At 54.4% G+C, this 22,151-nt stretch overlaps 1 protein-coding gene across 1 annotated transcript in view; it reads right to left on the bottom strand.

Moving 5' to 3' along the window:
• Positions 1-22,151, bottom strand: part of SLIT3 (slit guidance ligand 3) — a 514,410-nt gene that overhangs the window by 104,180 nt on the left and 388,079 nt on the right. The window lies entirely within an intron of this gene.

Raw genomic sequence — 22,151 nt, 5'->3', positions numbered from 1 at the left:
AAGGAAGCCATGCAGGGCAGGGAGCTGGGAGACAAAAATCCATCTTGAATACGCCCCGATTTATCCTGCCCTGCCCGTGAAGAGGCCCAGAAGCCCCCGAATGTCCGCGATATTAAATTAACTGCTCTAATTTCCCTGGGAAGCTGGGGTTTCGGCTCACAATGGGAGCGCCGAGGCCATTCAGAAAGGATGCCTCGGACGGGAGTGACCGACGGACTCCCGGGGACGTGTGTTTTTTTTTTTTTCCTGCTACTTTATTTTTGTACTCTGGGAACAGGAGCGGGAAGCCAGCGGGTGCGTGGGCTTAAAAGAGTGTCCACCGCAGCACCCAGGACACAGTGGCTTCCCTGAGAATTCCCCCGGCAGTGGACTCCATCTCTTTCCTCCACAACTTCAAATTTTATAATTGACGTGGGATCAAGACTGAAACGTGGTTCCCGCCAACTCCGCCAAAAGTGTACAAGTTCTCAAAATCCCACCACTAAAACTTCATTATTTTTGTTGTTGTGGTTGGGGTCGGGGAGAACCACTCCTGTCTCTGTACTGGGGGGGGGGCGGTCCCAGGGGTGCTGGGGGACCTTGCAGAACTAGGGACAGAACCAGGGTTCAGGTTTCACGATCTCAGGGATGCACTTTTGGGTCCCTATGCTGAATGCCTTGGAAACAGAATAAAATGCTTTGGCTAGCAGGAAGAGAAGTGAAATGATCAACCAGTTCACCGGATGCAAGGTCTACCTAGCGGGGAGCAGACCCACCCCAATGTTTGCTCCTCTCTCAGATATCCACCCCCCTACCCCAGCCTCTTATCTCCTCTGGACCCCCACCCTCATCCCTGCTCCCAGCTGTAGCATTTTGCTTTAAGACAATAGTGAAACGGGGCTACATGCCTTCTGCTGAACTAGGAGAACAAGCTCAGGTCGTTTGAATCTAAGTGGTGGGGTGATTTCTGATCCAAATAATCCTGGACAAGGAATTTTGCCCCATGGCTTGGATGCCAGCCACACATGCTATGGGAAAAGGGAGCTCAGATAGAGAAGGGAGCACCAAATAAAGGGTGTTGGGAGGATCCTCCCAGGATGGGAGAAGCATGCTGAAAGTAGACTATAGACCAAACATGATTGCCACTCAAAGCCTCTTTTGCAGACCTCAACACCCAATAAGAGAGAGAGAACAAAAGGGAATGCCCTGCCACAGAGGCAGGGTGGGATGGGGGAGATGGGGGTGGGAGGGATACTGGGACCCGTGGTGGAAAATGGGCACTGGTGGAGGGATGGGTGTTTGATCATTGTACAATTGAAACTCAAGTACAAAAATCTGTAAGTCTACAACTGTACCTCATGGTGTTTCAATAACAAAAATTTAAAAAATAATAATAATCCTGGACAGAAAGTAAAAGCGCAAAAAAAAAAAAGGCAGAAAGAGGCCAGCTTGGACTTCACAGAGGGTGAGGAGTGGGGTGGCAGGTGCTCTCTGGCTATACCCAGCAGGTCTAAGAGATTCGATGGCTGCAAGTCTGCATGAATGAACAACTGGACACCAGGAGAGCCTCACGCGGGAAAGATCTCCTGAGTGAGAAGCAGTAAGAAGCTGCTACAGGAAATAAGGGATCAGACAACCTCTGACAACACTCAGAGGAGACTTCTGCCATTCAGCCGGCTGAAAAGACATCGGCGCGTTCTGAGAACGACACAGAGTGGAATTTATTTTTGATGAGACACAAATGGCCATCCATCAGTCTCCTGGAGACACCTGTCTTTTTTTCTGAATCTTGTAAATTTGTTTTGAAAAAGGAACCGACCTGAGGAATCCCTGCTTTCTTCAAATACCCCCCACAAGAGGAAACAGAAAGTAGTTTTAACATTGGCACCATTTTCCTCCTCCTTATCCAATTGTCCTTCAAGCAGAAAACAAGAAATCTACCAGGGCTTTTTTCCCCACCTTTTCTCTTTTTTCAAATGGCAGTTTAACATTCTAAAAAAAAAAATCATCACGGAAAAACAAATTATAGAAACAATTGTCTGCTGCTAGTGGGGGGTCTTCCAAAGAAAAATAACAAAGCTCAAGGTTATTTTGACTGGCAAAAGGAAAAAATAAATGACATTCAGAAGCAATTGAATCCGCTTTATAAAACCGAGTACCGGTCACACGTTGTAGGCACATCAAACGCTTGATCTAAGCCACAATCTGCTAATGAATTGTCACCACTGTTCATCATTAAGGAGCTACTGTAATTCCATAATAAAACTATTCTGCAAAAAAATGGTTAAGAAGGGAATCTGTTATTCGGCACATTTTGGACTTGTCTACCAGACTCAAGAATATGTGCTTGGGGGCTGGAGAGATAGCACAGTGGGTAGGGTGTTTGCCTTGCACGCAGCCGACCCAGGTTCGATTCCCAGCATCCCCTCTGGTCCCCCAAGCATTGCCAGGAGTAACTCCTGAGTGCAGAGCCAGGAGTAACCCCTGTGCATCACCGGGTGTGACCCAAAAAGCAAAAAAAAAAAAAAAAGAATATATGCATATAGATAAGGTGTTTACTGACCCCTGAATTATTTATGTAGTCACAAAGAGTCCTTTCTATAAAACGGAAAACTTCATGCATTTTTTTTCCCTACATAATAACTACACACGGTTTCCTCTGGTTACGGGTACATGCATATCCCACACATAAGGTGAATGTTGATCTCTGAAATTTATTCTTCCTGAATCTGGTCACCATTACAGACAATGAAGGGACTGTCGGCATCCTGCAGACTTTAACTCAACTCCTTTGTAAAGGATAGAGTCCTAGATGAACTGAACCCTGTGATCCGAGTACCCTGCTTAGAACTTAGTGGAAATTGAGGGGGGTCGGAAAAAAAAATCGAGACAAGCATCTCTTTGAATCAGCATCACTAGGCGTATTTTGCATGGGAACTTTTTGCCTTCGCGGAACCCAGACTGCAACATTCGCAACTTCCCAGCAGGAGACGGAGTCCGTCCACTCCAAAGGATACTCTAGAAAGCAACGCTCTGTGAGCATGCAAACACAGATGACCGCTCAGCACCACGCAGCAGCATGGCAGACCTTCGAGAACAGAGCTAGGAAACATGAAAGAAAAAAACAAAAAGCCACGGCCGTGTTTACATAGTTCCCGGCATGGCATGTTGGGAATTTGGTGCAATGCATTTGTGCTGAACAATGCGAGAAGGAAAAATTCTTGCAAGCCAACGGAGCGCGAAAGAGAAACTGGGAAGAAACCGTGCTCGCCTTTAATGTGGACACACGTTTCGAGTCAAAACACAATTCTGGCATTTCTGGATCAATACAACAACGACTGACAAAGGGGCGGCTCCAACTTTGATGAGAGGGAGCGACAGACCGAGTGACCAAGGAAGACGGACAACCCAGATGGCCTCGATTGAGCAACTCGGCCCGAGAACTCCCGAGTGTCTGGCAAATGGGAACCCGTGTCTGTGACCCCCAGAGCATGCCGCAACTAAGAAAGTGGGGGTGACCCCGGATCAACAAAGAGAAAGGGGAAGTGTGTGTGTGTGTGTGTGTGTGTGTGTGTGTGTGTGTGTGTGTGGTGCCAAGGATCAAATTCCACCCAGGGCTTCCTATGCACTTGTCTGTGCTATTTTGGGAGCTACATTTTGGCCCCTAAGGAAAAATAAATAAATAAATAAATCAACAAACACAAAGTGCCCCAATGGCTGAGACTGGCCTCAGTTCTATCTGTTCTGGATTGCCCTGGTGCAGGGATCCAAGATCTTTTACACCAGGGAAGTCTGGGTTTGTCCAGGTTTGCTGGGGACTTAACTCCGTGCTGCCCCTGAAAATCTGCCTGGGAAACATCAGCCCTAGCTCAGACCCCCGACCGCAGCCGCCCCACCCCCCCAGCTGACGCCACCGGAAGCAGTGTGTCCTTCCCTGGCCTAAGGTTTGGTCTCTCTGAATCTGCAAAGTTCTATTGATGCACAGACTGGGCTTTTGGTCTCATCAGCTCTCCTAGGTGCCAAGCTGCCTGGGCCACAGTATGGGGCTGTCCCTTCACGAGCACAGGGTCCGCGGGGAGAAAGCGCCCCCGGACTACCCCACCCCCAGCCCCGTCCTACTGGACGGCACCCACCGTCACTGCTGGGGAAGAAAATGTTTGTGGTGAAGCCGTTCCGTGTCTTCCTTGGTGGCCTCGACTGATGTCACGAGCACTCAGAGGCCGAACATCTAAAAGGCTGTCGCCATAGAGATGGGGGCAGGTTGCCCTAGTTACACTCCTGAGCGATACCCATCTCTGGATCCTCCCTGGCAGGGGCGCCGGCAGGCAGAGAGGGAGGGAGAGGCGGGCAAGATGAAATGAGCTTCTGCGAGCCAGCCCTGCGACTTACTCCTGCATCTGGCTCTCGCGGTCACTATCCGTCAACCACCACAAACTGCAGTTGGGTCTGCTCATATAATTTATTTTATTTTTTTTAACTCCCATGGGGGTCTTGGATATTTTTCTCCCCCCCTGTGGGACTCAAGAGGTACATCTGTCAGGCTCCTCCTGAGTATGGCCATGAAGGAGCCAGGGTCAAGAGTTTCCTCCGAGAGGGAAGTGGACGTGACCTCTGACCCTGGCAGGGTGTTTTTTTTCCCCCCCCATCCTGGTCCAGGTCACAAGTGACAGGAACTTGGGTGGGGTCTGTCTGTCTGGCTCCCAGATGGTGCCCTGGGCTGCAGGGGGCAGGGAGGGCCCTGCAGACCTTCGCGGCTCTTTCAGAGAGTCACACGGACCTCTGGCATGGACGTTTAACAAATCCTTGAGGTTCTTCCCATTTCCAATCCCTACGGACCTGCTGGTGGCAGACGTGCAACGTCTGCTCGGGGCCGTCTGCGACCAGAACACAACAGTGCGGGTATTTTTTTCAGGCAGGAAAACAGATGTTCTATCGACCGGACCCTTGAGGCTGGGAGTGAGGGCTGTGCCCAGTGAGCCGGAGGGGGGTGTAGAGTATCCCCCAAAGCAGATTCCAGCCTCAAAGGTGGACTTAACTCAGACTTATCCTCCTTCCCTCCCTCTCTTCCATCCCCCTCCTTTTCCTTCCTTCCTTCTTCCTTCCTCCTTTCCTTCCTCCCCCTCCTACTCTCCTTCTTTTTCTTTCTTCTTTCCTTCCTTCCCCTCCCTCTGTCCCTCCCTCTCTCCTTCCTTCCTTCTTTCCTTCCCTCCCTCCCTCCTCCCTCCCTCCCTCCTTCCTTCCTTCCTTCCTCCCTTCCTTCCTTACCTCCTTCCTTCTTTCCTTCCTTCCTTCCCTCCCTCCTCCCTCCTTCCTCTCTCCTTCCTTCTTTCCTTCCTTCCTTCCCTCCCTCCCTCCTCCCTCCTTCCTTCTTTCCTTCCTTCCCTCCCTCCTCCCTCCTTCCTCCCTCCTTCCTTCTTTCCTTCCCTCCTCCCTCCTTCCTTCTTTCCTTCCTTCCCTCCCTTCCTTCCTTCCCTCCCTCCTTCCTTCTTTCCTTCCTTCCTTCCTTCCTTCCCTCCCTCCTCCCTCCTTCCTTCTTTCCGTCCTTCCTTCCCTCCCTCCCTTCCCTCCCTCCCTTCCCTCCCTCCTTCCTCCCTCTGTCCCTCCTCCCTCCCTCCTTCCTCCCCTCCTTCATTCCTTTCTTCTTTCCTTCCATCCTTCCTTCCCTCCTCCCTTCCTCTCCCTTTTGGAATGAGAGCCCCACAAATTTGTGTCTTGGTCACAGTTAATAGGGTTGATTTTGGGGGATTCCCAACTGGTCAGCTACTTTCAGAATGAACCACCCCCTCAACCTCTCCCGACTGCATAGAGATGGGAACTTTTCAGCTTTGTTTATCCACTTGATTTTGGTTTATGGGCCACACCCAGAAGGAAAGGAAGGAAGGAGGTTGGGAGAGAGGGATGGAAGGAAAGAAGGAAGAAGTAACTCAAGGGTTACTCCTGGCTCTGCACTTGGGAATAACTCCTGGTGGTGTTTGGGGGTGGGGGTGGGGGGACACTATGGGATGCTGGGGATCGAATCTGGGCGGGTCACGTGCACGGTAAGTGCCCTACCCGCTGTGGTGTCTCTCCATCCCCCGAGATCAGAGGCTTGCGACCTTATTTTTTAACATCTGCAGCTGGCACCCAGGGAATGGCAGCTGCAAACGTCTGATGTAGATGAGATTCAACCTGGAACTTCGAACTTGTCAGTTGATCCTGGAGTGAGTGTGGGTCTGTTGGGAAGTAATGAATGCATTTGCATGAATATTTCATCTCTGGAGACGGCCATGAATTTTGTGGGTTGTTGCGGGGGAGAGAGCAGCACAAGCAAACGGTCTGCTATAGTCTCAGTATCTACCGGCAAGAGATATGACGAAAGGCACCCCCAGGCTGAATGTGTGAAGGGGTGAAGGTTTGGGGGATTAGGAAGGCGGGAACAGCCTCGTGAATGAGACTAGTGTCCCCGGGAGACAATAATGGATGCTGGGGTTTGGAGACATACCGCAGGGGTCACTCCCCTTGTCTCGCACGTGGCCAGCACTGATGGGACCCCTACCCCAAGACCTCATGGACCCCTGAGCTCAGCCAGGAGTTAGCCTGGCCATAGAGCGTCCAGCCCAAGCGCTGCTGTATGGGACCCCCATGCCCAACTCACCCCTTTCAACCCTACCAAGAGACACTCAAGTCTCCCCTGCTCTCTTCTAGGTCGTTTTGCAGTGAAAGCCGGCTCAAGAAAGCAGGTCCTCTCTGCCGCCCAACCTTTCGGTGCCTTCATCTTGGATTTCCCAGTGTCTAGACGGCTAGAGACAAATCTGGGATGTTTCTGGGTGCCCCCCATCCCTTTTCTGGAATTTTTTTGGAGAAGCCCTCTTGAGCCATCACTGTGCCAGGACTTGGCTTTCTGGTCTCTAAAATGGACAAAAATAAATGTAAAATGGACATGATAAATGTTTAGCTAGGGGCTGGAGTGACAGCACAGCAGGTAGGGCCTTTGCCTTGCATGCAGCCAACCAGCTCGACTAGGGTTTGATTCCTCTGCCCCTCTCAGAGAGCCCGGCAAGCTACCGAGAGTATCATGCCCGCACGGCAAAGCCTGGCAAGCTACCCATGACGTATTCAACATGCCAAATACAGTAACAACAAGTCTCACAATGGAGATGTTATTGGGCCCACTTGAGCAAATCGATAACAATGGGAGGACAGTGCTACAGTGGACAAAAATAAACGTAAAATGAACATGATAAACGTCTAGCTAGGGGCCGGAGCGATAACACAGTGGGTAGGGTGTTTGCCTTGCACACAGCCGACCCGGGTTCGATTCCCAGCATCCCTTAGGGTCCCCTGAGTACCATCAGGAGGAATTCCTGAGTGCAGAGCCAGGAGTAACCCCTAGGCATCACTAGGCGTGATCCAAAAAGCAAAAAAAAAAAAAAATTAGCTAAAAGGGAGATAGAATATAAATGTCTAACCAAAAGGGGAGATTTTTATGCCTGGAAAAAAAATTGTGAAATGCGTGCACTCTGAAACTCTAACTGTGGAAGGGCCTAATTTTCTTTAATTTGAAATAAATAATATTAAATATATATAAGTTTTTTTAAAAAAAGTCTGTCTGACATGATGTCCAAAGGCTCTGAAGTTGTGTCACCTGAGGTCAACTTTTTACGAGATTCTTAAGAAAAAGCTCTCATTCTTCTAGCTCAGATCCTTCTGTGATTTAAATCCACCCCCTGGATCCCTTCTTCCCTCCCAGAGCAGAGACCGTTACTTGCGATATTCAATAGGATTTTTCTGGAGCCGAGTGGCAGCTCAGAGACTCGGAGACTTCCCCAGACGCTATGAGACTTGAAGTATTAGAAACCAGCAAAACTCTGCAGGCAGGAAAGACAGGCTCACTCCTACTGGGAGACGGAGCCCCAGGGGGACCCCCTCCCTGTAGGCCATTCTCACGGTGAGACCCTCAAGGAAAGAAGCTGCGGCAGTCAGCCCGGTCCCATGTGCTGGCCAGTTTGAATTAAGAACAAGAACAAACAGATTCAGCACCAGCAAAACAGCCCCTGCCTCATTTTTTAATCCAGCAGTGTGCAAATTCTCAATCTCAAACTTCCTCTGTCTGCGCACAAGCCTTCGGCAGAAATTGGAACAACAAAAGGCCACAGGAGTGAGTGCACGTGGCAGTTCTTTGCCGAGCATCTAAGGGGTCTCGCGAGCCCCCTGCACCCCAGTTCCCCCCGGACCCTCCTTGCGATCTACAGAAGCCAGTGATGGGAAGCACATGGGTCAGTCTGCTCGGCTCAGCTCAGCTCGGCTGTCTGTGGGGATGTTGCTTCCTGGGTCCTTCCCTCCCTTCCTGCACAAACCCAGGCAGAGGTGACCTGGGTTTGATCCCTGGCATGGTCGCTCGGGCCATGTATGGTCGATCGGACCCCGCCGGGAGTGATCCCTGAGTGTGGAGCTGGGAGTCAGCCCTGAGCACTGTCATGTGTGCCCCCCATACAATGACCACCACCTCCTTCATAACCACTGAGCTCCACTGTGACCCCCAAAACGAAATGAAAAAAAAAAAACAAAATATGGTGGTGAAGTGCCTCCGCCCCCTCCCACCAGTCTCAGAGTCTTCTGAAAACCCTCCAGTGAGGTCACAGTTCCACCCCAAGCTGGGAAGTGGGGAGCCCAGCCACAGGGGGGGAAACAGGCCTGGGGCAGGGCTTCTAGAACCTTCCCCAGCCTCACCACTCAAGTCTGTAGCTATAGTCCTTATCCATGAAGTGATGCTGGGATTCATACCGGCCAGGGGACCCTATTCTCGAGTCCCTGCCGCAAGCAACAGCTACTCGTGTCCAGGGTGATTCCTCCCGCCCACGGTCCGGTGTCTCTCATAGACGCCCCTTCACTGGATGCCCTGGGGGGAGGGGTCCTGGGCTTGACAGAAACAGGGGGAAATTCTTGTTTTGTTTTGTTTTTTTATTTTTTGCTTTTTGGGTCACACCCGGTGATGCTCAGGGGTTATTCCTGGCTCATGCACTCAGGAATGACTCCTGGCGGTGCTTAGGGGACCCTATGGGATGCTGGGAATCGAACCCGGGTCGGCCGCGTGCGAGGCAAACGCCCTCCCCGCTGTGCTATCGCTCCGGCCCCTCTTGTGTCTTGTTGGACATCCTCAGTCACTTCCCGACAAGGGTCCTTCTCAGAGTCCTGTCTGGGGGTTCATGGCCCTCACCCTGGTCTCTCCCATCCCTTCAGGTGCTCACACGGGGACTTGATCAACAGACTGTCTCTGCCCTGCTCCTATGGAGGGGGGCATGTGAGTGGGGTCCGGGCGGCTGCCCCGTCCTCTCTGCATAGGTGAGGGGACCGTCCTGGCGTTGGGGCCAGTCCAGCCTGTAAGGCTGTGAACCAAATCAGTGGGCAGCCACTGGCTGGACGAACATTTCCGTCCTCTGGGCCGCAGAGCGGCTTTTTTTGGACCATGTTCCGTCCTGATTTTCCCTTCAGTCAGCACTGAGGTGAAGGAGGGGTTGGAGGGACGTCAGTGTGTGTGTGTGTGTGTGTGTGTGTGTGTGTGTGTGTGTGTGTGTTCGTGTCGGTCACGACGTCCTCCCCGTGCCCCTTCAAGAAGAGAGTCGCGCCCGAGTTGGAGCCGTACAAAAGGTTTGCATTAGCCGTAATGAAGCAAATGACAAAATCAATACCGCGGGAACCGCGCGGCTGTCACAAAGATGATGTAGATCCAGGGTTCACGATGGTTAGGAAGCTATTTAGAACCGTTAATTAAAACCAGCACCATTTCCCCCCCACCCCCCACCCCCTGATAAAAGCCCCTTTGACAACCATAAATGCAAGCTCCAGGAAATTTTCAACAAATATATTCGCAATGAATGTATGGCACCATCATGGCATAAATTAAAGGCGGCTTAATCCATAAGCCTGGGCTTCAGAACGGAAGTGCTCGGGAGTAAAGAGAGTTCGATTTTTCACGTACACGTGGCTCCTTTTTTTTTTTTTTTACTTTTTTGGGTCAGACCCGGTGATGCTCAGGGGTTACTCCTGGCTCTGCACTTAGGAATTCCTCCTGGTGGTACTCGGGGGACCCTAGGGGATGCTGGGAATCGAACCCGGGTCGGCTGTGTGCAAGGCAAACACCCTACCCGCTGTGATATCACTCCAGCACTCACGTGTGGCTCTTGGGCCAGGTGGCTCTCAATTCCCATCAAATTAAAGCTTGACGGGCTGGAGCGATAGCATAGCAGGTAGGGAGTTTGCCTTGAACGCAGCCAACCCGGGTTCGATTCCTCCACCCCTCTCGGAGAGCCCAGCAAGCTACCGAGAGTATCTCGCCCGCCCGGCAAAACCTGGCAAGCTCCCCGCGACGTATTCTATATGCCAAACACAGTAACAACAAGTCTCACAATTAGTTGAGACGTTACTGGGGCCCGCTCGAGCAAATCAATGAACAACGGGAGGACAGAGCTACAGAGCTAAAGCTTGACAGATGCTGAGGCAAATGGGGGGATTTCCGACAATAATTTTGTCCATGGGACAGGAAATGGTGTCTCTGTGTTGGCCTGGCTTGCAGCGGCCGTTGTGGGAGCCCCACATGGCACAGACAGAAAACTCAGAAAAGTGACATTGCAGGTGCCCCTTTGGGAGAAGGTTTGCTCCTGGCGGCACCTGGGAGGAAGAGGAGGGTGAGGTGGGGAGGAAGAGAGCCCCCGAATCACGATTCAGTCCTGACTAGTCCGCTCTCCTTGAGACTTATTTTCTGAGTTGCTCCTTTTTTTTTTCTTTTTGGGTCACACCTGGTGATGCACAGGGGCTACTCCTGGCTCATGCACTCAGAAATTTCTCCTGGTGGTGCTCGGGGGACGCTATGGGATGCTGGAATTGAACCCGGGTTGGCCGAGTGCAAGGCAAATGCCCTACCTGCTGTGCTATTGCTCCAGCCCCAACCTTTGATATTCAAAGCTGGACCGCTCCTTGTCTGCTGGGGTCTTGGGGGATTTCGCATGCGGGGGGCCAAGATGAACCCTTCCTTTCTTTGGGATTTGGTACATGGAGATGGGGCAAGAAGATCCGGATCTTCTTGTGAGGGCCTCAAAACCCAGGAACCCCTTAGCTTATGTGAAATCAAAGGCAGGTCTAAGTGTGTGTGTGTGTGTGTGTGTGTGTGTGTGTGTGTGTGTGTGTGCTGTGTGTTAGGAAAGGTTTTGAAAAATCCCTTAGTTAGAGGTCAAGGGCCAAAAACAAAAAAAAGGGCTGGAGTGATAGCACTGTGGGTAGGGTGTTTGCTTTGCAAGCAGCCGACCCGGATTCGAATCCCAGCATCCCATTGGGTCCCCTGCTCACTGTCAGAGGTAGTTCCTGAGTGCAGAGCCAGGAGTGACCCCTGTGTATTGTTGGGTGTGACCCAAAAATAAAAAACAAACCCAAAAAAGAAAACCCCAAAAAACAAACACACACACACACACACACACACAAAACACAAACAAATAGACAAATAGCCTTCCAGAATCAGACACCAGGATGCTGGCTAGGGACATTTTCCAGGCCACCGGGCAGAGCTTTCTGGCTCTGTCATTCGGCTTTGCATGAGGCTGGCCCGGCCACACTCTCCCTGACCTGTAACCGCTCCAGAGAGGAGCTTGAGTCTAGTCTTTGTGCACTGGGCAGAGGGAACCGAGCACCAAGCACTGGAGCCTGCCAAACCCCAGCCCCCTCCCCCCAACTGTGAGAGACAGAAGGAACGCAAAATGAAATAAAATCAGGCTGCTTGCAAAAACGGCAGCCCTGGGGCTGGAGCGATAGCACAGTGGGGAGGATGTTTGCCTTGCACGCGGCCAACCCGGGTTTGACTCCCAGCATCCCATGGGGTCCCCCGAGCACCACCAGGGTGCATGAGCCAGGAGTAACCCCTGTGCATCGTTGGGTATGACCCAAAAAGAGAAAAACAAACAAAATACGCCCCCCCCCCCCCAAACGTCAGCCCTGCCTTTTCTGACGCACCCAGGCCCCGGCTCCTTCCAGTGACCACACACGGCCAGGGAGGGACACAGGGTGAACTGGTGTGGGGTCCCTTTTCAGAAAAACCAACCAACCAACCAACCAACCAAGCGCAGTGAACATCTGCAGGCCTGTGGACAGAATATGCTTAAGTAGACAAAAGTGAAATTCAGCTGGTGATCTAATTGACATTTTACATGACCAGGAGAACGGGGGTGGGGTGGGAGGGGGGCTCGGCCTGAAGGGGTGAGAGGCCAATTCATTTTCCCAAAGGTCACGGGGTGGGGGGGATGGGGGGGTCGGCTGCTGGTGAGCTATTGTTGAAAGAGATCTCCGGGCTGGCCGAGGCCCTGGTCAGGGATGCCTGGGAGAAAACCAATCACCCCCCAACACACACCCCATCCCCGTCTGCTCCATTCAAAACCACCAGACCCTCCCACCCCCTCCTCCAACCCCCAGTTGACTGACCATGGGTCAATGTGACGGTACTTATGCAAATGGCGATACTACAGTTTCCAGTTATGGAAGGGTAAGCCGTGGGGGACAGGCAGGGACTGGGGGCGGCAACTTGGAAAAAAAACAGACCTATCTCTCACCCGGAAGCCAGGCAGGGGGTGCTCCCGTTGCCTCTGCCCACGTCGCAGGAAGGGCGATGCCTCCTAATAAATTTTAAGATATGTCCGGGCACGCCTGGCAAGCTACCGAGAGTATCTTGCCTACACAGCAAAGCCTGGCAAGCTCTCCGTGACGCATTCGATATGCCGAACACAGTAACAAGTCTCAAGATGGAGACATTACTGGTGCCCGCTCGAGCAAATTGATGAACAATGGGAGGACAGTGCTACAGTGCCTTCTGCTCCGCAACACCGAGGGCATCTGCTCTTGCTGGCTGCAGGTGTGGGAGTCTGTGGCAGCCCTCCACGGGGCGAGTTGGTGCTGTTCCCCCCACGGGGACACGTCTGCTGGTGGCCTCAGCCTTATTTATAAGAGCATAGGGCCTTTTCACACCGAATGCTCTCAGACACTCAATGGGTGGCGGTGGCACTAAGAGTCTGATGTCCTAGGATGTCCCCTAATGTCCTAGGACCTGCTGGACTGTGGGGTTGAGCTCTGGTGCTACACTTGTGTGCGTGTGCATGTGTGCACATGTGTATGCATGTGTGTGTGTGTGAGCATATGTGCTGTGTGTATGCGTGTGTGTGCATGTGTGTGCGTGTGTGCACATGCGTGTGTGCATGTATGTGTGTGCATGTGTGTGCGTGTGTGCGCCTGTGTGTGCGTGCCTGTGTGCACATGTGGTGTGTGTATGCGTGTGTGTGCGTATGTGCATGTGTGTGTGTGCATGTGTGTGCGTGTGTGCACGCGTGGTGTGTGCATGCGTGTGTGCATGTATGTGTGTGTGCGCCTGTGTGTGCGTGTGTGTGCCTGTGTGCACATGTGTGTGTATGCGTGTGTGTGCATATGTGCATGTGTGTGCATGTGTGTGCGCGCCTGTGTGTGCGTTTATGTGTGTGTGAGTGCATGTGTTCGCATGTGTGCATGTGTGCGTGTGTGAGGGTGCATGTGTGTGCATGCGTGCGTGTGTGCGTGTGTGTTTGTGTGTGTGTGTGTGCCCATAGCCCCTTCTGCAGAGACACATGAGACCACCAGAATGAGTCAGTGCCGAGTCAGTGCATCTTCCTGGCACCTGTCTTTGTCCTCCCTCTCCTCTGGGGGGAGAGTCCCGCTGACCCCAGGCAGATGGCCACTGCTGGCTGTCCAGCTGCAAGGGGAGCGGGAGGGGAGGGGAGGAGGGGAGCCACATTTCCTAGCCTCTGGCTCCGTGTTGCAGCACCCAGCAAGGAAGGCCCCAGGCAAGTCGGAGGCCCCTCACGCCTCTGTGGGGGTTTGGGGGGGGGGAGTCTCCAAGGGTCTCCAAAGGGAGGCTTTGTTCTCTGGCCCTGCTGCCCTCCCCTCCGGCCTCCCTCCTTCCCTAGGACATTGTCAGGGGTGGGGGGCCTCCTCCACTGAGGCGGACATGGACAAATTAAGGGCAGTGAGGTTAGGGCGTCACACACAAAAGGACCGTGACTATTGCCCATAGCCACGGGCCTCTCCAGGAAAAACAAAACAAAACAAACCAGCGAGGGAGGGCTAGTGCACCAGCTATAGCTTCTGTGGCCAGGCCTGGCGGCTCTCACTGTCGTGGGTCTTTGGGGAGCGGGGCGGGAGGGAGGTGGGGGTCGTGAGCCACACCCAGGGGTGCTCAGGTGCAGGGCTGGGCTGGAGGCTGGAAGCGTGCAGAGCAAGCGCTGTGTGTAGCCTGTCCAAGCTCTCTGGGCCCCTCCCCTTAACTCTGGGTCCACGATCCCCCTGCCTGTTTCTCTCAGCAGAGTCCTAGAGCTTGAGTCACATTCACCTTGAGGAAGGGCCCCCGTGACCTCTGGGAAACCGCCCGACCCCGCAGAGTGGAAGAAGCCCCGTCGCCCGCGGGTTTGTGGGAACCGTCTGAGAAAAGTGAAAAGCAATTCCCACGGATCTGCCTGAGACTCTCCAATACTACGGTCCCAAGCAGGGCGTGGGCACGGGTGCAAACCCTGGGCCTCCCCTGAAAATGAAGGCGCAGAATATTTATTATTTTTTTTTTTGCTTTTTGGGTCACACCCAACGATGCACAGGGGTTACTCCTGGCTCTGCACTGAGGAATGACTCCTGGCGGTGCTCGGGGGACCCTATGGAATGCTGGGAATTGAACCCGGGTTGGCCGCATGCAAAGCAAATGCCCTATCTGCTGTGCTATGGCTCTCGCCTCGGGCCCAGAAATATTTTTAATTAAAAAAATCATTTTTCCTTAAAATAAATATTTAATCACTGTGCATTACAGTTAATCACGATTGGATGCCGGGTGTACAATGTTCCGACACCCAACACCCATCCCTTCACTGTGTCTCCTATTTTCCTCCTGGCCCCAGCCTACCTCCATGCAGGGAGTCTTTCTTCTGGGTTGGTGGTGCTTTGACTGGACAGGTAACATGCATATCACTTCCTGTTCTTGTCCAGACTGACCCCTTCCTGGTGTCACTGTCATAGCATCCCCTTCCCTGACCAATCTGCCACTCACATGGGCAAGATTTCTACTAAGATTCCTACCAAGGGCCAGTTCTGCTCACATTGTCAAGATTCCTACTAAGAATCAGTTCTTCTGCTCACATCGGCAAGATTCCTACTAAGGATCAGTTCTCTTGCTCACATCGGCACGATTCCTACTGACGGTCAGTTCTCCTGCTCACAGTGGCAAGATTCCTACCAAGGGCCAGTTCTCCTGCTCTTCCTTTCTTTCACCTTTGGGACACACAAAGGAATCTGAGTGCTGAGTAAGCCCCAGGGGTCTTACTGGGTGGCAGCTGACTAAGGGCTGCCTCTCCATGTCTTCTAAGGGACTCTGAGGCCAAGAAAGCCACCAAGTGTCATCTGTAAATAAGGTCACAAGGCAGGGAGTAGTGGGGGAGGATGTCAGAGCAGGGTTGGGGGGGGGGTGTCAGCCGGCCTGAGTGGGCGGTCCTGTCCACTGACCTTGCACTCTCTTGCGCCCTGGGAAGTTTGGGGGCTTCTGGGGAGGAGGGGAATCCGACAGTGCTCAGGCCTTGCTGTGGCATTAAACCGGACGATGTCGCCTGCCCTCCTCAGAGAGGGAAAACAAGCCCTAAGCTAGCGCTCATGCTTCGGGGGAAGTGGGACCCCAGGAACGGGTTGGTGGGGGTGGGAGGATGGGGAGGAGGACCCAGCCGACGAGGTGGGCATCGGGGAGTTTAGGGTCCTGTAAGGGAGGATGTGTGAGGCTGTACACTGTGTCAGAGTGTAGGGAACGGGCAGTGTGGCACATGAAACCCCCAGGAAATGGGCTAAGGCATCTCCCTGTCCACTCAGCAGCTGCAGTGAACCTGAAATGGAAGTGCTAAGTGACCCGGTGCGGGGAGGGGTCCCCGCCATGCAGCCTTTGAGGTCTCCTACTCAATTTCTCCCTCACCCGTTCCCCAAAGCCTGTCCACTGCGGGCAGCACACGATCAGGGGCTCAGTGACCTTCTCAGAAGGGGCTTCCCCCGGGGCTCTGGCTGGAGACTGGAGTGACAGCACAGCGGGGAGGGAGTTTGCCTTGCACGCGGCCGACCTGGGTTCAATCCCCAGCATCCCATCCGTCCCTTGAGCCCCACCTGGAGTGACTCCTGAGTGAATGCAGAGCCAGGAGTAATCCCTGAGCACCACCAGGCTGTGGCCCCCGCAAAACAAAAATAGATCAAGCAAAGACCCCCGCTGCTGACCCAGGGCTGCTGTTTCCCCCGAGACATTGCTCTGGGTGCTCCCCACATCTCAGGGATGTCCCGGGCTTAGAAGCAAAAACCAAGCAAACAGCAAAGCCCCGTGAGACTCTGGGCCCAGACTGGAATTCTGCCCGGGCATGTCCACTGTCCAGCTGCTGGGGTCCTGGGGAGAGCTTCTGCCTTGCTTTGAGCCGTGGTTTCCCATCGACATAACCTAGAGGCCCGTCAGAAATGTTCTCCTCCATGTCTATCCCTCTCTTTCTGACTCATTTCGCTTAACATGATACTTTCCATGTAGTACCACTTGCATGTAAGTTTCATGACTTCATCTTTTCTAACAGCTACATAGTACTCCATTGTATAGATGTACCAAAGTTTCTTCAACCAGTCATCTGTTCTCCGGCACTCAGGTTTTTTTCCAGATTCTAGCTACTGTAAACAGTGTGCAATGAACAAACAAGTGCATTTATATAAAGTAACAAAACAGGAGACTAACACCCAAGAGTGGCCGAGATTAGTACCAGGAGGTTTGCTCCATGGCTTGGAGGCCAGCCACACATGCAACGGGAAAAGGGAGCTCAGATAGAGAAGGGAGCACCAAATAAAGGGTGTTGGGAGGATCCTCCCAGGATGGGAGAAGCATGCTGAAAGTAGACTCTAGACCGAACATGATTGCCACTCAATGCCTCTTTTGCAAACCACAGCACCCAAAAGGAGAGAGAGAACAAAAGGGAATGCCCTGCCACAGAGGCAGGGTGGGAAGGGGGGTGTGGGGGTGGGAGGGATACTGGGAACAGTGGTGGTGGAGAATGGGCACTGGTGGAGGGATGGATACGCAATCACTGTATAACTGAAACCCAAGCAGAAAAATTTGTAAGTCTACAACTGTACCTCATGGTGTTTCACTAATAAAAATTTAAAAAAAGAAAGAAATGTTCTCCTCCGATGCTCAGGCAGGTCTTGTGCACCGATTAAACATACCTACGCAGCGTGGGACAGCTCTAAGACAGACAAAAATCTTCACTTCACTCCTACTTAGGATTTGGCTGCTGGGCAGGGCTCTTGCCTTGCACCTGGTTCTGCATCTATGACATGCCTATAACCCCATCAGGAGCTGAGACCTCTGGGACTTGGCCGGTGGTAGGGGGAGTGTGTGTGTGTGTGTGTGTGTGTGTGTGTGTGTGTGTGTGTGTGGTTCCTCTTGCCAGAACGCAAATTCCAAACTCAGCCCCTTGCTCATGGCTTACACGCTATCCTAGGAGGAGTGAGTGTGTGTGTGTGTGTGTGTGTGTGTGTGTGTGTGTGTGGTTCCTCTTGCCAGAACGCAAATTCCAAACGCAGCCCCTTGCTCATGGCTTACACGCTATCCTAGGAGGAGTGTGTGTGTGTGTGTGTGTGTGTGTGTGTGTGTGTGTGTGTGTATGTGTGTGGTTCCTCTTGCCACAGCGCAAATTCCAGAGGCAACCCCTTGCTCGTGGCTTACACGCTATCCTAGCTTTCCAGACCAGCGGAGTCTCACTTACCTGTCCAGGCTATTGTTTTCCTCATTTCAGGAGATTTGCTTGAACAGATCAATGGTACTTACTGAGCATTTATACTGCTGGCCAGGGGCAGAGAGGGAGCTAAGTGGGCTGGGGAGGGGTCACAGGGCGTGGGGGAAAAGTCCTCATCCTATTCTAAACCTTCTTTGTCTCCTTCTGCAAATTCTGCAGACACTGTAACACTGCAGCACTGTCCTGTCCTCCCGCTGTTCATCGACTTGCTCCAGCGGGCACCAGTAACGTCTCCATTGTGAGACTTGTTGTGACTGTTTTTGGCATATTGAATACGCCACGGGGGAGCTTGCCAGGCCCTGCCGTGCAGGTGGGATACTCTCGGTAGCTTGGCGGGCTCTCTGAGAGGGACGGGCTCTCCGAGAGGGGTAGGGGAATCGAACCCGGGTCAGCCGCATGGAAGGCAAACGCCCTACCCGCTGTGCTATCGCTCCAGCCCTTCCGCAGACAACACTGTCTTAATCCTGTTTCCTGAGCATCCTCGTATCCCAGGAGTTGCCTTTGGGCCTGGCAGGGCAAAGGGCCAGAGGTGACCGGCAGAGGAAGGAGGAGAGGGGCAGAGGGACGGGGGGTTGAGCAGTGTGTGTGTGTGTGTGTGTGTGTGTGTGTGTGTGTGTGTATTTCCTGGGCAACATCTTGCAGACTGGGGGTCAGCAGAGCTCCCTCCAGGAGCTCTTCTGAGGACCACGCTTGACCGGGGACGCCAAGGAGGGGTGGCTGGACCCTCCGCTGCCCCAGGAACGGTGCGAGGTGGCAGCTGTCACCCTCCAGGTGACCGTTTCTCCAGGGCATCCACCAACGGTGCGGCCTGGCCTTCTCAAGGTTGCTGGGTTGCGGACCCTCTGCCCAGAGATGCCAGGCACGAGAGCTCAGCGGAGAGGGTGCTGGCCCCGCATGCGGCCAACCGGGGTTTGACCCCTGGCATCCCACAGGGTCCCTGGAGGCGACCAGGACTGATTCCTGAGTGCAGAGTCTGTGGGGGGGGGGGGGGGCAAACCAACACAATGAAAAGGCCACTTCCAGGGGCTCAGTGCTGCAGGTCTGCAGAGGACTATGGCCTGCTGGGGTCCACTCTGCCCACTGCCCCCGGGGTCCACTCTGCCTGGTCCACTCTGCCTGCTATCCCGGGGGTCCACTCTGCCTGCCGCCCCTGGGGTCCACTCTGCATGCGCCCCCCCAAAGGCCTACTCCGCTTGCTGGCTCCCCCAGGCTGCCTGACTTCAGCCCTGGTCCTGCCACCATCCACGTCCACCACCGTCCATCCGTGGGCTGTGGCTGGAACCGCCTCCTGGGTCTGTGAGATGCAGACCCGCATGGCTCTGTGGAAAGGCCCTCGGCGGATGGACGCCCAGTGCTCTGGGGGCCACAGCCGAGGTCAAGACCCCCTGTATCCCCCATCCAGCTCTGCACTCTGGAACCTCTCCAGCAAGGAATGGGAGAAACACCAAGACCGTCCCAGGCCCCAGCTTCCCGGGCCTTCCCCCGGGAGGACCCCTACTCAGGTCATTCTCGTAGGCCGGAAGCCTGAAGCAGACAAGCATCCTCACTGCCCACAAGGTCCTTACCCCCTGCTGGGTTTCCTAGCCCTAGCCAGGGAGTTCTCCCAGAACCAGGGTGGAACTTCCTCTCTCTGTCACTTCCTCCCCCTCACCTCTGGAACAGCTGCTAAAGACTGACAGAACGAACAGATACATTCGATGGAACATGCAGCAGGTGCAAAGGCCCGGTGGCAGGAGTAGCTGGAGGTGCTAAAAGGACAGTGAGGTGGTGGTGTTGGGGGGGGGCGGGGAGAGGATCCAGGTGGTGCAGAACTCTGTCCCTGGTGTGCTGGCCACCAGCTGAGCGGCCAGGAATCTCCCTCTGAATGAGTGGGGAGGCACGGCCCTCCCCCACTCCCCGCCTACGAGATCATGCCTGCTCCCCCCACCGCCCCCCCACGCCCGCCCCAGCCGCCCACAGGAGACAGCCCTCATTAATCTCGGGAAGCGGCGGGACAGCGCAGACGAGCGGCAGAACACAAAGGCCGTGGGCCCGGCTTTGTTTTGAAGCCGTCAATTCCGAATTGTGCTAGCCGGCGGAGACAGGGGTTATTGATTTTTCCCTTCTGGAATGCCCGTCCTACAGAAGCCTGGCAAATAGGACCTGAAGAACAGAGGAAAACAGAACCACGCAGCAAGACAGGGGGAGGGGACACGTCCCTCCCTGCCGCCCCGCCTCTCCCTGAAAGCAACCCGGGCTGTTTCTCCAGAGGTTGCGGACTGCCTCTCGCTCTCGGCTTTCTCTGACTTCTTTTCTCACCCCCCCTCTACTCCCCACCCCTGCCCTGAGCTGTCTTTCGGGGCTGCTCAGTCTCTTCTTGGTCCTGTCTTTCTCCGGGACTTTTTTTTTGGGGGGGGAGGGCAGTCACACCCAGCGATGCACAGGGATGACTCCTGGCTCAGGAGTTACTCCTGGCGGTGCTCGGAAGACCTTAAGGGATGCTGGGAATCGAACCCGGGTCGGCGGCGTGCAAGGCCAACGCCCTCCCCGCTGTGTGATCGCTCCAGCCCCTCTCTCCGGGTCTTTATCCAGCCCCTTGCCCTGCGTTGGCACACAGCAGGCCAGCCTAATCCAGGTGTGTGGAGCGCTGATCTCCAGACAGATTAGTCTGAGGGCCTTGATTTCCCCCACATCAATGTGTGCGATAGGAGCCCGGCTCTCCTTAAACACACGCTCATGCTTCCTTCCAGCCAGGCAGCAGAGAGAAGTCAGTGCAGAAAGCGGCTTTTAGAAATACCCAGGGCAGGGCAGGGCAGGGCAGGCAGGGCAGGCAGGGCAGGCAGGGCAGGCAGGGCCCGGTATCCCCGGCTCATGACTTTCTATTCTCTGCAGAAGCAGGAAACAATTAGGGGTTCCCTTCCGCTGAGGATGCGGCCGCCCAGTAGGGAGGGGGCAGGGCGCCAAGGCTGGCCGGGTTCCCCCTGGGTTCCCATCTCCCCAGGAGCCCCTTGCCTGGTGTTGGCAAAGGCTGCGGCTTGTCTCGGGTCAGGAGGAGCTGGCCTGCACCCAGGGCCAGCTGCCTCGGCCGTCCCTGGCCTGGCTGAGTGCGTGTGTGCGTGTGTGGAGGGGGGCGGGGCGGGGGAAGGTTGTGCCCACGCTGACTGAGTTCGACATTTTTCAGAGGCTGATCTTCCTTTAGCCTCTGGAAAACGGGGAGACCCCAGTCTCTTCCTGCTTGAAGGCAGATGTTAAGACAAGCCATGCAAATCCATGCTAAGACTTACGGAGGGGGAAAAAAAAAAAGACCCGGGATTTTCTCCCCTCTTCCTGGGGATCCTGGTGGACTGGTCCCATGGACTGGTCCCACCCGCGGATTGTCCCTTGCCATCGTTTCCTTCTATGCTGGACACTCTGGAACCGGAATAGCGTGTGTGTGTGTGTGTGTGTGTGTGTGTGTGTGTGTGTGTGTTTTAATCACCAGTGGGGATGAAGAGAGCACGGGGGTGGGAGGGCGGGTTTCCCGGAAGATGGGTGCAGGGGAGCGTGGTCTCCGAGAGGTAAACACGGCTGCTTGGTGGAGAGAGGCGGGGGCCGGGGGTGGGGTCTCGGGAGAAGGAGGGGAGTTTCCTTCCGGGTTGCGCACCCATGAAATTCCTGCACACATGCAGCATGGTGTGAAGATGCGGGAGCACTGTGTGCCCACGGGCATGGCACCCACAGACATGGTACCAGGAACATGGTGCCCATAGACATGGGAGCCATGGGCATGGCGCCCACAGACATGAGGGCCAAGGGCAAGGTGCCCACAGACATGGAATGGGAAGGACGAGTTCTGTGGGTGGGCCTGCGTCCCGTTTCCAGGTTCAGGCACTGGGCTGCATCAGCCAAGACGCTCTAGGTGGGAGAGCGTGGAGTTGACAACGTGGCCTGCTCTCTGGCTTCTGGAACTTCCCAAGCATCAAGTGACTCCCGCCAAGCTGTCGTCTCTCACTCCCTTGGCCCCCCACGACGCACGTGCCTTCTCCTCCTCCACCACGCGCCCGGCACTTTGGTGATGGCGCAATGCTGCCCCCTCCCCCCCGCCACTGTCCCCCATCAGGATCTCAACACACTTTGGGGTACTCAAGTATGGGGGGTGCGGCTCTAACACCTTCGCCCCGTACTCAAACAAGGAGACAGCTCAGGGTGGGATCAACGGGACTCTGCGGGGGCTGCCTGGGCATCGGGTCCCGGGATGCATGACGACCCTGCGCCTCTCTCCAGGTCCCCCAGTCCCAGCTGCCTCCCTGCCCGCCCGCCTGCCCACCCTCCAGTCCTACTGGCCCGAGAGCCATCCGCCAATGCTACCGCAGTGTTCGTCACTCA

This window comes from Sorex fumeus, unplaced genomic scaffold, assembly GCF_029834395.1.
Source record: "Sorex fumeus unplaced genomic scaffold, SorFum_2.1 ptg000187l, whole genome shotgun sequence".
NCBI lineage: Eukaryota > Metazoa > Chordata > Mammalia > Eulipotyphla > Soricidae > Sorex > Sorex fumeus.
Note: the sequence above shows the minus strand (reverse complement) of the source record. Positions and strands in the feature narration are given on the sequence as shown.